The following is a 12469-nucleotide window of genomic DNA, read 5'->3' as shown; positions in this document are numbered from 1 at the left end:
TCGAGTAATTTAAAACTGGAATAACTCGTCGTACGTATTATAAACCGATGACAGCGATTTGGAGACATAAAAATATGTCCGGAAATATTTATTACTAATTTCATTAGCATTTCCCAATCTACCCTTTACTTTTAATAAGAATAAAAAGTTTCAGTTATTTCTACACTACTTCCGACATATTATTTATTTGAATACTCCAAATTTAATATAGGTAATTTAGGAAAAATCTTTTAGTGAGAGAACAATAAATAAAAATTGGATCTGCTAAAAAGTCAAACATAATCGGACGGAGGGAGTAAACGTTTTTACGTCGTATCACTATAGAGTGCGTGAAATCGGGGAGAAATAGGAGTCCACGATGAGAACAAGTAGTACCCATTGTAAAATACTAACGGATGCGATCATACCAGCACTAATCCACCGGATCCCATCAGAACTCCGAAGTTAAGCGTGCTTGGGCGAGAGTAGTACTAGGATGGGTGACCTCCTGGGAAGTCCTCGTGTTGCATCCCTTTTTCTACTTTTTTTTTCCCTTTTTCTACTTTTTTTTTTTTTGTCTCGTCGGAGAGATGGAGAAGATGGGAAGAAAATAACCTGCCAAAGGCGGGTTAGGATCGTCGGATTTGCCAAAAAAACGTTGTTTTCTGTGTCATCCGTCTATTTTTCAGAATTTTGTGTAACTCGAGTAATTTAAAACTGGAATAACTCGTCGTACGTATTATAAACCGATGACAGCGATTTGGAGACATAAAAATATGTCCGGAAATATTTATTACTAATTTCATTAGCATTTCCCAATCTACCCTTTACTTTTAATAAGAATAAAAAGTTTCAGTTATTTCTACACTACTTCCGACATATTATTTATTTGAATACTCCAAATTTAATATAGGTAATTTAGGAAAAATCTTTTAGTGAGAGAACAATAAATAAAAATTGGATCTGCTAAAAAGTCAAACATAATCGGACGGAGGGAGTAAACGTTTTTACGTCGTATCACTATAGAGTGCGTGAAATCGGGGAGAAATAGGAGTCCACGATGAGAACAAGTAGTACCTATTGTAAAATACTAACGGATGCGATCATACCAGCACTAATCCACCGGATCCCATCAGAACTCCGAAGTTAAGCGTGCTTGGACGAGAGTAGTACTAGGATGGGTGACCTCCTGGGAAGTCCTCGTGTTGCATCCATTTTTCTACTTTTTTTTTCCCTTTTTCTACTTTTTTTTTTTGTCTCGTCGGAGAGATGGAGAAGAGGGGATGAAAATAACCTGCCAAAGGCGGGTTAGGATCGTCGGATTTGCCAAAAAAACGTTGTTTTCTGTGTCATCCGTCTATTTTTCAGAATTTTGTGTAACTCGAGTAATTTAAAACTGGAATAACTCGTCGTACGTATTATAAACCGATGACAGCGATTTGGAGACATAAAAATATGTCCGGAAATATTTATTACTAATTTCATTAGCATTTCCCAATCTACCCTTTACTTTTAATAAGAATAAAAAGTTTCAGTTATTTCTACACTACTTCCGACATATTATTTATTTGAATACTCCAAATTTAATATAGGTAATTTAGGAAAAATCTTTTAGTGAGAGAACAATAAATAAAAATTGGATCTGCTAAAAAGTCAAACATAATCGGACGGAGGGAGTAAACGTTTTTATGTCGTATCACTATAGAGTGCGTGAAATCGGGGAGAAATAGGAGTCCACGATGAGAACAAGTAGTACCTATTGTAAAATACTAACGGATGCGATCATACCAGCACTAATCCACCGGATCCCATCAGAACTCCGAAGTTAAGCGTGCTTGGGCGAGAGTAGTACTAGGATGGGTGACCTCCTGGGAAGTCCTCGTGTTGCATCCCTTTTTCTACTTTTTTTTTCCCTTTTTCTACTTTTTTTTTTTGTCTCGTCGGAGAGATGGAGAAGAGGGGATGAAAATAACCTGCCAAAGGCGGGTTAGGATCGTCGGATTTGCCAAAAAAACGTTGTTTTCTGTGTCATCCGTCTATTTTTCAGAATTTTGTGTAACTCGAGTAATTTAAAACTGGAATAACTCGTCGTACGTATTATAAACCGATGACAGCGATTTGGAGACATAAAAATATGTCCGGAAATATTTATTACTAATTTCATTAGCATTTCCCAATCTACCCTTTACTTTTAATAAGAATAAAAAGTTTCAGTTATTTCTACACTACTTCCGACATATTATTTATTTGAATACTCCAAATTTAATATAGGTAATTTAGGAAAAATCTTTTAGTGAGAGAACAATAAATAAAAATTGGATCTGCTAAAAAGTCAAACATAATCGGACGGAGGGAGTAAACGTTTTTACGTCGTATCACTATAGAGTGCGTGAAATCGGGGAGAAATAGGAGTCCACGATGAGAACAAGTAGTACCCATTGTAAAATACTAACGGATGCGATCATACCAGCACTAATCCACCGGATCCCATCAGAACTCCGAAGTTAAGCGTGCTTGGGCGAGAGTAGTACTAGGATGGGTGACCTCCTGGGAAGTCCTCGTGTTGCATCCCTTTTTCTACTTTTTTTTTCCCTTTTTCTACTTTTTTTTTTTTTGTCTCGTCGGAGAGATGGAGAAGATGGGAAGAAAATAACCTGCCAAAGGCGGGTTAGGATCGTCGGATTTGCCAAAAAAACGTTGTTTTCTGTGTCATCCGTCTATTTTTCAGAATTTTGTGTAACTCGAGTAATTTAAAACTGGAATAACTCGTCGTACGTATTATAAACCGATGACAGCGATTTGGAGACATAAAAATATGTCCGGAAATATTTATTACTAATTTCATTAGCATTTCCCAATCTACCCTTTACTTTTAATAAGAATAAAAAGTTTCAGTTATTTCTACACTACTTCCGACATATTATTTATTTGAATACTCCAAATTTAATATAGGTAATTTAGGAAAAATCTTTTAGTGAGAGAACAATAAATAAAAATTGGATCTGCTAAAAAGTCAAACATAATCGGACGGAGGGAGTAAACGTTTTTACGTCGTATCACTATAGAGTGCGTGAAATCGGGGAGAAATAGGAGTCCACGATGAGAACAAGTAGTACCTATTGTAAAATACTAACGGATGCGATCATACCAGCACTAATCCACCGGATCCCATCAGAACTCCGAAGTTAAGCGTGCTTGGGCGAGAGTAGTACTAGGATGGGTGACCTCCTGGGAAGTCCTCGTGTTGCATCCCTTTTTCTACTTTTTTTTTCCCTTTTTCTACTTTTTTTTTTTGTCTCGTCGGAGAGATGGAGAAGAGGGGATGAAAATAACCTGCCAAAGGCGGGTTAGGATCGTCGGATTTGCCAAAAAAACGTTGTTTTCTGTGTCATCCGTCTATTTTTCAGAATTTTGTGTAACTCGAGTAATTTAAAACTGGAATAACTCGTCGTACGTATTATAAACCGATGACAGCGATTTGGAGACATAAAAATATGTCCGGAAATATTTATTACTAATTTCATTAGCATTTCCCAATCTACCCTTTACTTTTAATAAGAATAAAAAGTTTCAGTTATTTCTACACTACTTCCGACATATTATTTATTTGAATACTCCAAATTTAATATAGGTAATTTAGGAAAAATCTTTTAGTGAGAGAACAATAAATAAAAATTGGATCTGCTAAAAAGTCAAACATAATCGGACGGAGGGAGTAAACGTTTTTACGTCGTATCACTATAGAGTGCGTGAAATCGGGGAGAAATAGGAGTCCACGATGAGAACAAGTAGTACCCATTGTAAAATACTAACGGATGCGATCATACCAGCACTAATCCACCGGATCCCATCAGAACTCCGAAGTTAAGCGTGCTTGGGCGAGAGTAGTACTAGGATGGGTGACCTCCTGGGAAGTCCTCGTGTTGCATCCCTTTTTCTACTTTTTTTTTCCCTTTTTCTACTTTTTTTTTTTTGTCTCGTCGGAGAGATGGAGAAGATGGGAAGAAAATAACCTGCCAAAGGCGGGTTAGGATCGTCGGATTTGCCAAAAAAACGTTGTTTTCTGTGTCATCCGTCTATTTTTCAAAATTTTGTGTAACTCGAGTAATTTAAAACTGGAATAACTCGTCGTACGTATTATAAACCGATGACAGCGATTTGGAGACATAAAAATATGTCCGGAAATATTTATTACTAATTTCATTAGCATTTCCCAATCTACCCTTTACTTTTAATAAGAATAAAAAGTTTCAGTTATTTCTACACTACTTCCGACATATTATTTATTTGAATACTCCAAATTTAATATAGGTAATTTAGGAAAAATCTTTTAGTGAGAGAACAATAAATAAAAATTGGATCTGCTAAAAAGTCAAACATAATCGGACGGAGGGAGTAAACGTTTTTACGTCGTATCACTATAGAGTGCGTGAAATCGGGGAGAAATAGGAGTCCACGATGAGAACAAGTAGTACCTATTGTAAAATACTAACGGATGCGATCATACCAGCACTAATCCACCGGATCCCATCAGAACTCCGAAGTTAAGCGTGCTTGGACGAGAGTAGTACTAGGATGGGTGACCTCCTGGGAAGTCCTCGTGTTGCATCCATTTTTCTACTTTTTTTTTCCCTTTTTCTACTTTTTTTTTTTGTCTCGTCGGAGAGATGGAGAAGAGGGGATGAAAATAACCTGCCAAAGGCGGGTTAGGATCGTCGGATTTGCCAAAAAAACGTTGTTTTCTGTGTCATCCGTCTATTTTTCAGAATTTTGTGTAACTCGAGTAATTTAAAACTGGAATAACTCGTCGTACGTATTATAAACCGATGACAGCGATTTGGAGACATAAAAATATGTCCGGAAATATTTATTACTAATTTCATTAGCATTTCCCAATCTACCCTTTACTTTTAATAAGAATAAAAAGTTTCAGTTATTTCTACACTACTTCCGACATATTATTTATTTGAATACTCCAAATTTAATATAGGTAATTTAGGAAAAATCTTTTAGTGAGAGAACAATAAATAAAAATTGGATCTGCTAAAAAGTCAAACATAATCGGACGGAGGGAGTAAACGTTTTTACGTCGTATCACTATAGAGTGCGTGAAATCGGGGAGAAATAGGAGTCCACGATGAGAACAAGTAGTACCTATTGTAAAATACTAACGGATGCGATCATACCAGCACTAATCCACCGGATCCCATCAGAACTCCGAAGTTAAGCGTGCTTGGGCGAGAGTAGTACTAGGATGGGTGACCTCCTGGGAAGTCCTCGTGTTGCATCCCTTTTTCTACTTTTTTTTTCCCTTTTTCTACTTTTTTTTTTTGTCTCGTCGGAGAGATGGAGAAGAGGGGATGAAAATAACCTGCCAAAGGCGGGTTAGGATCGTCGGATTTGCCAAAAAAACGTTGTTTTCTGTGTCATCCGTCTATTTTTCAGAATTTTGTGTAACTCGAGTAATTTAAAACTGGAATAACTCGTCGTACGTATTATAAACCGATGACAGCGATTTGGAGACATAAAAATATGTCCGGAAATATTTATTACTAATTTCATTAGCATTTCCCAATCTACCCTTTACTTTTAATAAGAATAAAAAGTTTCAGTTATTTCTACACTACTTCCGACATATTATTTATTTGAATACTCCAAATTTAATATAGGTAATTTAGGAAAAATCTTTTAGTGAGAGAACAATAAATAAAAATTGGATCTGCTAAAAAGTCAAACATAATCGGACGGAGGGAGTAAACGTTTTTACGTCGTATCACTATAGAGTGCGTGAAATCGGGGAGAAATAGGAGTCCACGATGAGAACAAGTAGTACCCATTGTAAAATACTAACGGATGCGATCATACCAGCACTAATCCACCGGATCCCATCAGAACTCCGAAGTTAAGCGTGCTTGGGCGAGAGTAGTACTAGGATGGGTGACCTCCTGGGAAGTCCTCGTGTTGCATCCCTTTTTCTACTTTTTTTTTCCCTTTTTCTACTTTTTTTTTTTTGTCTCGTCGGAGAGATGGAGAAGATGGGAAGAAAATAACCTGCCAAAGGCGGGTTAGGATCGTCGGATTTGCCAAAAAAACGTTGTTTTCTGTGTCATCCGTCTATTTTTCAGAATTTTGTGTAACTCGAGTAATTTAAAACTGGAATAACTCGTCGTACGTATTATAAACCGATGACAGCGATTTGGAGACATAAAAATATGTCCGGAAATATTTATTACTAATTTCATTAGCATTTCCCAATCTACCCTTTACTTTTAATAAGAATAAAAAGTTTCAGTTATTTCTACACTACTTCCGACATATTATTTATTTGAATACTCCAAATTTAATATAGGTAATTTAGGAAAAATCTTTTAGTGAGAGAACAATAAATAAAAATTGGATCTGCTAAAAAGTCAAACATAATCGGACGGAGGGAGTAAACGTTTTTACGTCGTATCACTATAGAGTGCGTGAAATCGGGGAGAAATAGGAGTCCACGATGAGAACAAGTAGTACCTATTGTAAAATACTAACGGATGCGATCATACCAGCACTAATCCACCGGATCCCATCAGAACTCCGAAGTTAAGCGTGCTTGGACGAGAGTAGTACTAGGATGGGTGACCTCCTGGGAAGTCCTCGTGTTGCATCCATTTTTCTACTTTTTTTTTTCCCTTTTTCTACTTTTTTTTTTTGTCTCGTCGGAGAGATGGAGAAGAGGGGATGAAAATAACCTGCCAAAGGCGGGTTAGGATCGTCGGATTTGCCAAAAAAACGTTGTTTTCTGTGTCATCCGTCTATTTTTCAGAATTTTGTGTAACTCGAGTAATTTAAAACTGGAATAACTCGTCGTACGTATTATAAACCGATGACAGCGATTTGGAGACATAAAAATATGTCCGGAAATATTTATTACTAATTTCATTAGCATTTCCCAATCTACCCTTTACTTTTAATAAGAATAAAAAGTTTCAGTTATTTCTACACTACTTCCGACATATTATTTATTTGAATACTCCAAATTTAATATAGGTAATTTAGGAAAAATCTTTTAGTGAGAGAACAATAAATAAAAATTGGATCTGCTAAAAAGTCAAACATAATCGGACGGAGGGAGTAAACGTTTTTATGTCGTATCACTATAGAGTGCGTGAAATCGGGGAGAAATAGGAGTCCACGATGAGAACAAGTAGTACCTATTGTAAAATACTAACGGATGCGATCATACCAGCACTAATCCACCGGATCCCATCAGAACTCCGAAGTTAAGCGTGCTTGGGCGAGAGTAGTACTAGGATGGGTGACCTCCTGGGAAGTCCTCGTGTTGCATCCCTTTTTCTACTTTTTTTTTCCCTTTTTCTACTTTTTTTTTTTGTCTCGTCGGAGAGATGGAGAAGAGGGGATGAAAATAACCTGCCAAAGGCGGGTTAGGATCGTCGGATTTGCCAAAAAAACGTTGTTTTCTGTGTCATCCGTCTATTTTTCAGAATTTTGTGTAACTCGAGTAATTTAAAACTGGAATAACTCGTCGTACGTATTATAAACCGATGACAGCGATTTGGAGATATAAAAATATGTCCGGAAATATTTATTACTAATTTCATTAGCATTTCCCAATCTACCCTTTACTTTTAATAAGAATAAAAAGTTTCAGTTATTTCTACACTACTTCCGACATATTATTTATTTGAATACTCCAAATTTAATATAGGTAATTTAGGAAAAATCTTTTAGTGAGAGAACAATAAATAAAAATTGGATCTGCTAAAAAGTCAAACATAATCGGACGGAGGGAGTAAACGTTTTTACGTCGTATCACTATAGAGTGCGTGAAATCGGGGAGAAATAGGAGTCCACGATGAGAACAAGTAGTACCCATTGTAAAATACTAACGGATGCGATCATACCAGCACTAATCCACCGGATCCCATCAGAACTCCGAAGTTAAGCGTGCTTGGGCGAGAGTAGTACTAGGATGGGTGACCTCCTGGGAAGTCCTCGTGTTGCATCCCTTTTTCTACTTTTTTTTTCCCTTTTTCTACTTTTTTTTTTTTTGTCTCGTCGGAGAGATGGAGAAGATGGGAAGAAAATAACCTGCCAAAGGCGGGTTAGGATCGTCGGATTTGCCAAAAAAACGTTGTTTTCTGTGTCATCCGTCTATTTTTCAGAATTTTGTGTAACTCGAGTAATTTAAAACTGGAATAACTCGTCGTACGTATTATAAACCGATGACAGCGATTTGGAGACATAAAAATATGTCCGGAAATATTTATTACTAATTTCATTAGCATTTCCCAATCTACCCTTTACTTTTAATAAGAATAAAAAGTTTCAGTTATTTCTACACTACTTCCGACATATTATTTATTTGAATACTCCAAATTTAATATAGGTAATTTAGGAAAAATCTTTTAGTGAGAGAACAATAAATAAAAATTGGATCGGCTAAAAAGTCAAACATAATCGGACGGAGGGAGTAAACGTTTTTACGTCGTATCACTATAGAGTGCGTGAAATCGGGGAGAAATAGGAGTCCACGATGAGAACAAGTAGTACCTATTGTAAAATACTAACGGATGCGATCATACCAGCACTAATCCACCGGATCCCATCAGAACTCCGAAGTTAAGCGTGCTTGGGCGAGAGTAGTACTAGGATGGGTGACCTCCTGGGAAGTCCTCGTGTTGCATCCCTTTTTCTACTTTTTTTTTCCCTTTTTCTACTTTTTTTTTTTGTCTCGTCGGAGAGATGGAGAAGAGGGGATGAAAATAACCTGCCAAAGGCGGGTTAGGATCGTCGGATTTGCCAAAAAAACGTTGTTTTCTGTGTCATCCGTCTATTTTTCAGAATTTTGTGTAACTCGAGTAATTTAAAACTGGAATAACTCGTCGTACGTATTATAAACCGATGACAGCGATTTGGAGACATAAAAATATGTCCGGAAATATTTATTACTAATTTCATTAGCATTTCCCAATCTACCCTTTACTTTTAATAAGAATAAAAAGTTTCAGTTATTTCTACACTACTTCCGACATATTATTTATTTGAATACTCCAAATTTAATATAGGTAATTTAGGAAAAATCTTTTAGTGAGAGAACAATAAATAAAAATTGGATCTGCTAAAAAGTCAAACATAATCGGACGGAGGGAGTAAACGTTTTTACGTCGTATCACTATAGAGTGCGTGAAATCGGGGAGAAATAGGAGTCCACGATGAGAACAAGTAGTACCTATTGTAAAATACTAACGGATGCGATCATACCAGCACTAATCCACCGGATCCCATCAGAACTCCGAAGTTAAGCGTGCTTGGGCGAGAGTAGTACTAGGATGGGTGACCTCCTGGGAAGTCCTCGTGTTGCATCCCTTTTTCTACTTTTTTTTTCCCTTTTTCTACTTTTTTTTTTTGTCTCGTCGGAGAGATGGAGAAGAGGGGATGAAAATAACCTGCCAAAGGCGGGTTAGGATCGTCGGATTTGCCAAAAAAACGTTGTTTTCTGTGTCATCCGTCTATTTTTCAGAATTTTGTGTAACTCGAGTAATTTAAAACTGGAATAACTCGTCGTACGTATTATAAACCGATGACAGCGATTTGGAGACATAAAAATATGTCCGGAAATATTTATTACTAATTTCATTAGCATTTCCCAATCTACCCTTTACTTTTAATAAGAATAAAAAGTTTCAGTTATTTCTACACTACTTCCGACATATTATTTATTTGAATACTCCAAATTTAATATAGGTAATTTAGGAAAAATCTTTTAGTGAGAGAACAATAAATAAAAATTGGATCTGCTAAAAAGTCAAACATAATCGGACGGAGGGAGTAAACGTTTTTACGTCGTATCACTATAGAGTGCGTGAAATCGGGGAGAAATAGGAGTCCACGATGAGAACAAGTAGTACCCATTGTAAAATACTAACGGATGTGATCATACCAGCACTAATCCACCGGATCCCATCAGAACTCCGAAGTTAAGCGTGCTTGGGCGAGAGTAGTACTAGGATGGGTGACCTCCTGGGAAGTCCTCGTGTTGCATCCCTTTTTCTACTTTTTTTTTCCCTTTTTCTACTTTTTTTTTTTGTCTCGTCGGAGAGATGGAGAAGAGGGGATGAAAATAACCTGCCAAAGGCGGGTTAGGATCGTCGGATTTGCCAAAAAAACGTTGTTTTCTGTGTCATCCGTCTATTTTTCAGAATTTTGTGTAACTCGAGTAATTTAAAACTGGAATAACTCGTCGTACGTATTATAAACCGATGACAGCGATTTGGAGACATAAAAATATGTCCGGAAATATTTATTACTAATTTCATTAGCATTTCCCAATCTACCCTTTACTTTTAATAAGAATAAAAAGTTTCAGTTATTTCTACACTACTTCCGACATATTATTTATTTGAATACTCCAAATTTAATATAGGTAATTTAGGAAAAATCTTTTAGTGAGAGAACAATAAATAAAAATTGGATCTGCTAAAAAGTCAAACATAATCGGACGGAGGGAGTAAACGTTTTTACGTCGTATCACTATAGAGTGCGTGAAATCGGGGAGAAATAGGAGTCCAAGATGAGAACAAGTAGTACCCATTGTAAAATACTAACAGATGCGATCATACCAGCACTAATCCACCGGATCCCATCAGAACTCCGAAGTTAAGCGTGCTTGGGCGAGAGTAGTACTAGGATGGGTGACCTCCTGGGAAGTCCTCGTGTTGCATCCCTTTTTCTATTTTTTTTTTCCCTTTTTCTACTTTTTTTTTTGTCTCGTCGGAGAGATGGAGAAGAGGGGAAGAAAATAACCTGCCAAAGGCGGGTTAGGATCGTCGGATTTGCCAAAAAAACGTTGTTTTCTGTGTCATCCGTCTATTTTTCAGAATTTTGTGTAACTCGAGTAATTTAAAACTGGAATAACTCGTCGTACGTATTATAAACCGATGACAGCGATTTGGAGACATAAAAATATGTCCGGAAATATTTATTACTAATTTCATTAGCATTTCCCAATCTACCCTTTACTTTTAATAAGAATAAAAAGTTTCAGTTATTTCTACACTACTTCCGACATATTATTTATTTGAATACTCCAAATTTAATATAGGTAATTTAGGAAAAATCTTTTAGTGAGAGAACAATAAATAAAAATTGGATCTGCTAAAAAGTCAAACATAATCGGACGGAGGGAGTAAACGTTTTTACGTCGTATCACTATAGAGTGCGTGAAATCGGGGAGAAATAGGAGTCCACGATGAGAACAAGTAGTACCCATTGTAAAATACTAACGGATGCGATCATACCAGCACTAATCCACCGGATCCCATCAGAACTCCGAAGTTAAGCGTGCTTGGGCGAGAGTAGTACTAGGATGGGTGACCTCCTGGGAAGTCCTCGTGTTGCATCCCTTTTTCTACTTTTTTTTTCCCTTTTTCTACTTTTTTTTTTTGTCTCGTCGGAGAGATGGAGAAGATGGGAAGAAAATAACCTGCCAAAGGCGGGTTAGGATCGTCGGATTTGCCAAAAAAACGTTGTTTTCTGTGTCATCCGTCTATTTTTCAGAATTTTGTGTAACTCGAGTAATTTAAAACTGGAATAACTCGTCGTACGTATTATAAACCGATGACAGCGATTTGGAGACATAAAAATATGTCCGGAAATATTTATTACTAATTTCATTAGCATTTCCCAATCTACCCTTTACTTTTAATAAGAATAAAAAGTTTCAGTTATTTCTACACTACTTCCGACATATTATTTATTTGAATACTCCAAATTTAATATAGGTAATTTAGGAAAAATCTTTTAGTGAGAGAACAATAAATAAAAATTGGATCTGCTAAAAAGTCAAACATAATCGGACGGAGGGAGTAAACGTTTTTACGTCGTATCACTATAGAGTGCGTGAAATCGGGGAGAAATAGGAGTCCACGATGAGAACAAGTAGTACCTATTGTAAAATACTAACGGATGCGATCATACCAGCACTAATCCACCGGATCCCATCAGAACTCCGAAGTTAAGCGTGCTTGGGCGAGAGTAGTACTAGGATGGGTGACCTCCTGGGAAGTCCTCGTGTTGCATCCCTTTTTCTACTTTTTTTTTCCCTTTTTCTACTTTTTTTTTTTTGTCTCGTCGGAGAGATGGAGAAGAGGGGATGAAAATAACCTGCCAAAGGCGGGTTAGGATCGTCGGATTTGCCAAAAAAACGTTGTTTTCTGTGTCATCCGTCTATTTTTCAGAATTTTGTGTAACTCGAGTAATTTAAAACTGGAATAACTCGTCGTACGTATTATAAACCGATGACAGCGATTTGGAGACATAAAAATATGTCCGGAAATATTTATTACTAATTTCATTAGCATTTCCCAATCTACCCTTTACTTTTAATAAGAATAAAAAGTTTCAGTTATTTCTACACTACTTCCGACATATTATTTATTTGAATACTCCAAATTTAATATAGGTAATTTAGGAAAAATCTTTTAGTGAG

At 36.5% G+C, this 12469-nt stretch overlaps 18 non-coding genes across 18 annotated transcripts; all 18 read left to right on the top strand.

The window, feature by feature from the left end:
* The first annotated feature begins 393 nt into the window (after positions 1–393).
* On the top strand, positions 394–512 carry LOC147531137 (5S ribosomal RNA). The gene has a single exon (XR_015228539.1). It is a non-coding gene; the product is annotated as a 5S ribosomal RNA (ribosomal RNA).
* Positions 513–1074: 562 nt separating this feature from the next.
* On the top strand, positions 1075–1193 carry LOC147531136 (5S ribosomal RNA). The gene has a single exon (XR_015228937.1). It is a non-coding gene; the product is annotated as a 5S ribosomal RNA (ribosomal RNA).
* A 560-nt stretch (positions 1194–1753) lies between these two features.
* LOC147531135 (5S ribosomal RNA) lies at positions 1754–1872 on the top strand. Its single transcript, XR_015228538.1, has one exon. It is a non-coding gene; the product is annotated as a 5S ribosomal RNA (ribosomal RNA).
* Positions 1873–2432: 560 nt separating this feature from the next.
* LOC147531134 (5S ribosomal RNA) lies at positions 2433–2551 on the top strand. The gene has a single exon (XR_015228537.1). It is a non-coding gene; the product is annotated as a 5S ribosomal RNA (ribosomal RNA).
* Positions 2552–3113: 562 nt separating this feature from the next.
* On the top strand, positions 3114–3232 carry LOC147531133 (5S ribosomal RNA). The gene has a single exon (XR_015228536.1). It is a non-coding gene; the product is annotated as a 5S ribosomal RNA (ribosomal RNA).
* Positions 3233–3792: 560 nt separating this feature from the next.
* On the top strand, positions 3793–3911 carry LOC147531132 (5S ribosomal RNA). Its single transcript, XR_015228535.1, has one exon. It is a non-coding gene; the product is annotated as a 5S ribosomal RNA (ribosomal RNA).
* A 561-nt stretch (positions 3912–4472) lies between these two features.
* Positions 4473–4591, top strand: LOC147531131 (5S ribosomal RNA). The gene has a single exon (XR_015228936.1). It is a non-coding gene; the product is annotated as a 5S ribosomal RNA (ribosomal RNA).
* A 560-nt stretch (positions 4592–5151) lies between these two features.
* LOC147531130 (5S ribosomal RNA) lies at positions 5152–5270 on the top strand. The gene has a single exon (XR_015228534.1). It is a non-coding gene; the product is annotated as a 5S ribosomal RNA (ribosomal RNA).
* A 560-nt stretch (positions 5271–5830) lies between these two features.
* On the top strand, positions 5831–5949 carry LOC147531129 (5S ribosomal RNA). Its single transcript, XR_015228533.1, has one exon. It is a non-coding gene; the product is annotated as a 5S ribosomal RNA (ribosomal RNA).
* A 561-nt stretch (positions 5950–6510) lies between these two features.
* On the top strand, positions 6511–6629 carry LOC147531128 (5S ribosomal RNA). The gene has a single exon (XR_015228935.1). It is a non-coding gene; the product is annotated as a 5S ribosomal RNA (ribosomal RNA).
* Positions 6630–7190: 561 nt separating this feature from the next.
* Positions 7191–7309, top strand: LOC147531127 (5S ribosomal RNA). The gene has a single exon (XR_015228531.1). It is a non-coding gene; the product is annotated as a 5S ribosomal RNA (ribosomal RNA).
* Positions 7310–7869: 560 nt separating this feature from the next.
* On the top strand, positions 7870–7988 carry LOC147531126 (5S ribosomal RNA). Its single transcript, XR_015228530.1, has one exon. It is a non-coding gene; the product is annotated as a 5S ribosomal RNA (ribosomal RNA).
* A 562-nt stretch (positions 7989–8550) lies between these two features.
* LOC147531125 (5S ribosomal RNA) lies at positions 8551–8669 on the top strand. The gene has a single exon (XR_015228529.1). It is a non-coding gene; the product is annotated as a 5S ribosomal RNA (ribosomal RNA).
* Positions 8670–9229: 560 nt separating this feature from the next.
* Positions 9230–9348, top strand: LOC147531124 (5S ribosomal RNA). Its single transcript, XR_015228528.1, has one exon. It is a non-coding gene; the product is annotated as a 5S ribosomal RNA (ribosomal RNA).
* A 560-nt stretch (positions 9349–9908) lies between these two features.
* Positions 9909–10027, top strand: LOC147531123 (5S ribosomal RNA). Its single transcript, XR_015228906.1, has one exon. It is a non-coding gene; the product is annotated as a 5S ribosomal RNA (ribosomal RNA).
* A 560-nt stretch (positions 10028–10587) lies between these two features.
* LOC147531122 (5S ribosomal RNA) lies at positions 10588–10706 on the top strand. The gene has a single exon (XR_015228931.1). It is a non-coding gene; the product is annotated as a 5S ribosomal RNA (ribosomal RNA).
* Positions 10707–11265: 559 nt separating this feature from the next.
* LOC147531121 (5S ribosomal RNA) lies at positions 11266–11384 on the top strand. The gene has a single exon (XR_015228527.1). It is a non-coding gene; the product is annotated as a 5S ribosomal RNA (ribosomal RNA).
* A 560-nt stretch (positions 11385–11944) lies between these two features.
* On the top strand, positions 11945–12063 carry LOC147531120 (5S ribosomal RNA). Its single transcript, XR_015228526.1, has one exon. It is a non-coding gene; the product is annotated as a 5S ribosomal RNA (ribosomal RNA).
* The last annotated feature ends 406 nt before the right edge of the window (positions 12064–12469 follow it).

Source organism: Eschscholzia californica, unplaced genomic scaffold (assembly GCF_041429995.1).
Source record: "Eschscholzia californica isolate CP2 unplaced genomic scaffold, dmEscCali1.0.p SCAF_6, whole genome shotgun sequence".
Taxonomy (NCBI): Eukaryota; Viridiplantae; Streptophyta; class Magnoliopsida; order Ranunculales; family Papaveraceae; genus Eschscholzia; species Eschscholzia californica.
Note: the sequence above shows the minus strand (reverse complement) of the source record. Positions and strands in the feature narration are given on the sequence as shown.